Source organism: Aedes aegypti, chromosome 2 (assembly GCF_002204515.2).
Source record: "Aedes aegypti strain LVP_AGWG chromosome 2, AaegL5.0 Primary Assembly, whole genome shotgun sequence".
In the NCBI taxonomy this organism is placed as follows: Eukaryota; Metazoa; Arthropoda; class Insecta; order Diptera; family Culicidae; genus Aedes; species Aedes aegypti.
Window position 1 is genome coordinate 455,540,313 of NC_035108.1, and position 7,017 is coordinate 455,547,329.

The window sequence follows — 7,017 nt, forward strand, 5'->3', positions numbered from 1 at the left end:
TAATGAGTATTGGTGTTGCGGTGCGCACGATCGCCGTGACGTCACGAAAATGCATCATTGATTACATCGTTAATCGACGGCGGCAACGCCGTTCACCCTATTCTATTAGATTTCGTGAGATCATTCTGAGCCGCATTATTCTAGGAACGAGTTCTACCTGGAAGACTAATGAGTATTGGTGTTGCGGTGCGCACGATCGCCGTGACGTCACGAAAATGCATCATTGATTACATCGTTAATCGACGGCGGCAACGCCGTTCACCCGGGAGGTTGCATGTATCTATCCATAACATCTAATTGCCGCTTAGTTACCTATTGCAGCCCCCCCAGAGGGTAGAAGTGTGTTTATATGTGTTCGAATCGGTTTTCCACCACATGCCGACTGGTAGAAGCGATCGTCTACGGGGTGCGTTCTAGATGCGATTCGATTAAAACGTGAGAGGGATGAGGGGTTGGGTCTTACGTGACATTGAAATACATGTTAGCTTGCATCTCAACATAATAATGAATGATTGATAGCAAAATTTAAGATTAATTTTAACAAATCACATTCAATTTTTGCACTACCATTTTTATACAAGCATATTAGACAAATTGCCGGGATTGGCAGATTGCGAAAAGCTTCTGATGATAGCATAATGAGATAATGCGTTTGTAACAAAGATGTCCACCGTCGAGCAGTCGTTGCTTAACCGGCTTAACCCCTCTACCTGCGGCTTTATATTTTACCGCTAAAAAAATATTCAAGTCGCCATAACTTTTTTGTTGCTCGATATTTTTGCACCATTTTTTCACAAGATCTCAAAACTCTTCTAGTTTCAGAATCCGTAACGGTATTAATTTTTGGTGATCTTATTTTGAAAATATTCCGATGTTCATTGAGGGACCGACATTCTCCATATAAAATGTCTTTGGCGGCCATTTTGTTTTTGATCAATTTATCAAAAAAAAAAAACAAGATTTGTACTATACAACGCCAGGTAATAAGTTGCTACTCTGAAAAAATCATACAAATCGGTGCAGTATTCTTGGAGAAATTTGGAAATTACGATATGAGGATTTTAAAGTTTTCAAGATCTTTATTTGTCCAGCGTGGTACCAGATACATAAATACTCATTACTCAAGGGCGGCTACACCAAATTGCTTTATTTTTTCACAATATACTCACATTAATGTATCATTCCGAGGAGTGAACATCCAAATACGATTAAAAGTCTGAGCCTGAGAAATTAACGTGGGTTCTGGTTAACGCGTCGGCGGTCCCCCAAGGAAATTTGGAATATTTGGATCCAGATGACCCATGATCAATTTCGACACAGATTCTAAAACTAGAAGAGAGAACTAGCGAAAAAATTGTGCAACAATATCGAGAAACTAAAGAATTATAGCAATTTGAATATTTTTTTACGGTAAAAAATGAAGCTGCCGGTAGAGGGGTTAAGCATGTTTTATTTTCTTATTGCTTAAGAAATTATCAGTTTTTCTATGTAAAACACTAATTCTAAAATATCAAAAACAGCAAAATTAAATCCAAAGATTATCGAGCACGATTTTTATATTTTTCGATTCATTCTGGATGGAATTCGTCTATTTTTTCTGTGTCACAGCTTAATACTACAGACCGAACGGGAACGAACTCACTTTGAGAAAATGTTGCATACCGACGGCTCCAAGGGATCCTAAATTAAGAAAAAAGATTTTAAATTTTCCAAATATTCGTACACAAACTGTGACAAGAGCAGTAGTTGAAAAGGGTAATGTTTAGTGTGACGTAATTGATGTCATTACAATTGAACGAACACCACAAACATTTTTTTATTTCTTTTATATTTTTTTGATAATTATTCGATTGTCATTATGATACACCATAAATTACTGGAAACTCATAATAATTCTTAAACTATATTTTCTCGCATTGGCTCAATGGCTACAAATTCATCTTTTTTTTACCAACACTTAAACGGAAAAAAAAAGTTTGACATTTGCGCAGCTTGGAAATTTCAAAGATATTGCTAAAGATTTTTGAGAATCCTCCTCTAAATTTCTATAAAATTCATTTCTACGATTCTGTGAGAGTCCTGCCCAAGATTTTGTGAAAATTTTATCATTATTTATGAGAATCTTGTACAGGATTATGTTTAAATCCGCCCAGAATTGTTTACAGTTTATGTTCAGGATTTTGAGATAATCTAAACTCAAAATTTATGAGAATTTGGATTAGAAGTTGAAAAACATGGGGAGTCAAAACGTATTTCAAACAAAGTCAAGCTAACTAACAAATAAAAGCTCATCACGACTCTCAAACCGGTCATTTGAAGCTAGAATATTAAGTGTTATAATAATTATCCCAGATAGCCGTAGCGGTAAACGCGCAGCTATTCAGCAAGACCAAGCTGAGGGTCGTGGGTTCGAATCCCACTGGTCGAGGATCTTTTCGGGTTGGAAATTTTCTCGACTTCCCAGGGCACTATGGGCCAGAAATCAAAATTTCGCGACAAAATTCCAAACACCTTCAAAATGATCAAAAAACAACCTGAAAGTAATACTTACTTAAGAAAACATGAAAAAGTTGTGTTTGGGATGACTAAGATACATTTTTAATTGAATTGATAATATTTGTAAGGACTATGATAATATGGAAAAATATGATAATAAAGGCTGTATTAATTCAAATTCGCTCATTTCTTATATTACAAAATACATTGTACATTTTAAAGATATAAATCATTCATTTCAGAGTATTTTGAAGATACACTATAGAATTGCTGAAAGCCTGAAAAATGTGATCATGAAGTCATAGTTGTTTGGATTGCATTGATAACTGTTGATGTATTATATTTATTATTTTTCACTGCACATTTGCGTATAATTCATCATTTGCACTATTAGAACTATATAATGCATAAATTTCACTGTACATAAACTATGACAAAGCCATGAAATCATCAGAGAGTCATATGCACATTTACAAAAAAGTATTATGAATTACATATTTGTAGATGCTATGCTGTCTTAAAAGGTGACAATTTCACATTGTAGGAAGCATTTCAATCAAATTCACTTTCGGAACATTATGGTCAGAAATATTTTAGCTGCAATGGAGGCCTTACATAACGCATCAATGAAAACATCAGAGCATCCGATTTATATAAGCTTATTAGCTCTATTTTATCATTACGTGCAGAAAATTCATATATGAGAATCATATTTTTTTGTGCAGATCTCGTATATTTTTTATGTTTTATTCAAATTCAGCAGAATTCCTAATCTTCATTTCCTTTCAACGAAATTAGATGATTCGTTTATATACAATTGAATAGTTCATATAATCAAATTACTAAAATTGACCCGACAACATTACGCTTAAGTTGCCGATATTTATGGCAGCAATTCAAATGATTTTTTTTTCATATTTTCTTCATTGATTTACTATGACCTGGCTATTTGGTGATGTCTTGTAATTTTTAAATTCTTCTTATCTTTTATACTGTGTTTTTATGATATTCCAACTTAGTATAGGAAGATAGTACAGTAGGTTGCTGAATTCTTTTATAATCTATTAGTAAATATCAATTCACTCTTATTGAACCATCAATTTCCAAAAACGGGCAAGCTATCGATGTTTGTACTTGATTTTTATAACTTTTGCAAAATATTATACCAATGATTCATTGAAAATTGAATTAATTTAAATAACCAGTAGGGTTTGTATGATTTTTTTTAGAAATTGTTTAGTAAATTTCTATTAAATTGAATTTAAGTCATTGCGATTTGTTGAAAAACATAGACATATACCAATTTCAGCCGTTTTATATTTCTTCAAAACTACGTTATCTTTACCTGGAAGTTGTCCAGAAACCACGCTTAGATCGTTATATTATATAGATATATTCTATTATTATACTCTTATCATACCATGAAAACAAGGCCTCAAAGAAAATTGTGAAAATTAAAGTTTTTTTTTGCGATTTTTCAACCGATTCATCCTAGATTGCTAAATGTCACCTAGCTCATGAACAAACTCTTACTCAAAAGTAGTTGATTATAAGTGCTTTAGTTGTTTTCATACCAATCAAACTTATTTAATTGGCTGATTGTATGAACAGATGTGAAGTCTAAAATATAGGATTGAAAAAACGACTAAATTATTGCATGCACTTGAATCGATGAATCTCGGCCATCCGCAAGTATATGCAAAATCTTTTGGTAGCATATGAAAGAATGGAGTCTAGGCTTCCACCTCAAACTAGTTGCAGGCCGAATACTGTGGAATATCATAACTTTTAAGATGAAATGGTGAAAATATTGTAAACATTAGTAGTACATTGTAAAATCAAAGCTAAAATTTAAAATTAATTTTATTTTTTTATCAGACACGTAAAATTCACTAAATTTGCTTTCCAAATATGTACACACAATAATTTTTCTTGCAATTTTTCCCCTCAAACCAAATTTTCTTATGATAGGCTGAAAATCAAGTTTTCCAGTTTAAACAGAATTGACCTCAAAAAATGCAATGAAATGATGCAATAAATCAAATAAAATAGTTGGTATACAATCACACATGTACTCAATAATAAGAAATTCATCTCGATAGTTAATTTTATTGAAAAAGGGTTTTTGGACTTTTGTCGCGAAATTTTAATTTCTGGCCCACAGTGCAGGGCAGAGTATCTTCGTACCTGCCACACGATATACACATGCAAAAATGGTCATTGCCATAGTAAATTTTCAGTTAATAACTGTGGAGAGCTGAGCTGAGAAGCAGGCTCTGTCCCAGTGGGGACGTAACACCAGAAAAGAAGAAAGAAGAAGAAGAACAATTATCCAAATTCCTAAAAATGAGTGCTTAGAATCCAGCTACTAAGAATATTTTTTTAACTTTCCTTGAGCTTTGTGGTTATATGTCATTTTAGCCAATTGGCATTGCAAAGGAGCTGTGACATTGTAGAGAAATGAGAAAAATATTATTTGATGACTATTCCTAGCTCCGGGAAATGAATATTATTTTTTGCTATTTTAGACCGATACCGTGAGGGATCCAGAAATGAGTTATTCTCGATGACACCGGCCCACTATTTACACTTGGTCTATCAAAATGTTCAAGTTTATGCTCATTCGAAGGCTCTTGTCGAATCAGTAAAGAAACTGCATTTGGTTGGTTAAATTGATGGACCCCTCGGTAGATATAATAGAATCAGTTTTTGAGGACCCCCTCGATTTTCAACAATTCTTGGTTCGCTAAAACTGTCATAATTGGCTTGTTTAGTGGCATCCAGATTCTTACATATTCTGAATCTACGTTAAAAATTTGAACTACAATGCAAAGTTTCACAATTTTCAGTGACCTGGAACTATTTTTGAAACACGTTTGAAATTAGTATGGAAATCACTTTTGAATCACCCCTCGCCAAATTATACTTTGGAACGAGCTGCCATTATGTAAAATGAAAAGTCATTGAGTCGACGGATTGATTTTTTTTAAACATTTAGAATATCAAAATCAAGATATTGAAGCACAACAAAATCGTAGTATGCTTAGAAAAATGAACTTCGAATAAGTTTTAAAAGATTGTAAATTTTTCTACACTAAACATCCCAATTCAGAAATTTCCTCAACAACCTCTTCAAAATAACATGGTTTTGGAAAAAGAGAGCATAGGAACTTCATTTGCTAAAATAAAAATATGTGGCTGCCATCTTGAACTTGGCCACCATATTGGATTATATCGGAAAAACTAAATTTTCAAGATATTCACAATCACCGATATTAAGGGTTTGCATCATTAGAAAGCTGAGCTAGTTTAACACAAAATATGAAAAAATCAGAGGTGTTTTTTTTTTTATCAAAAGTTTTGTGAGATTTTGTAAAACATTATATATAGCGCTGTTGCAATTTGCGTTGAAATAATGGTGCTATTGCGATTTTCGCTCGCTGTGATATATTTGAATTATGAAAACTTATCTCTACGAAGTTTTACATGAGTTATTATAAACATTGGCGCTGAAAATCGGTGGTTGCCAACATCATGATAATTCAGTAAATCTGATAAAATCTAATATTGCGGCCAAATTCAATATAGCCGCGCAATGTTTTTATTTTGACAAAGCTCCTTTGTTTACTCTTTCCAAAACCATGTTATTTTGAAGAGGTTGTTGAAGAAATTTCTGAGTTAAGGCAGTTTGAGTGAACTAAGAACTGTCAAAATTCGAGAGATCCTCAAAAACTGTTTCAATTATAACTACCAAGGGGTCCATCAATTTGACCAACCGAATGTAGTTTCTTTATTCACTCAATAGGAGCTTTTGACTGAGCACATATTTGAACATCTTGAAAGGCCAAGTGTAAAAAATTACTCAAATACCTCCAGCAATTATTTCAGGAATTTCGTTTAGGAGTTCGTTTAGGAATTCCTCCAAGGGTTATTTTTGCAGGGATACTTCTACAGGGATTCTTCTGGCGATTTCGCCAGGAGTTTCTGCCAGAATGCCTCCAGTAATTCCTCCATAGATTACTCCAGTAAAATCTTTACTGGGATTTTTCCGAGGATTTCTCTAATGATTCCTCAGGGAACTTTTTCATGAATTATTGCAGAGATTTTAAATATCTTCAATGATTACTTCAGATATTTCTCCAGACCCAGACAACTAAAATGTAGGAATAACGAAATCACCTGGAGGCTTTTTATGTGCAAAATTTCACTTATAAGATGTCGCGAAAAGGAATTCTACGTACAAAAAATGGAGGCGAAATACGTACATATATTATGTGATTGATAATAGCATACAATGCGAGTGTATAAACTTTCTTCTGAACTAACCTGTGATCTTATGCGACTTTGCTTATGATAACATATGTTGATTTGACAGCTGCTACGGATTGATTCGACTAACTTTGTACGAGTGTACGGGAACTCAGAAAAAAGAGTTTTATGCAAGGAAACTCATCAATCTGTTGATTCTATTCAACGTGTTTTGCGGGTTTGATGTCATTTGTATGAATAAACGAGTTATTA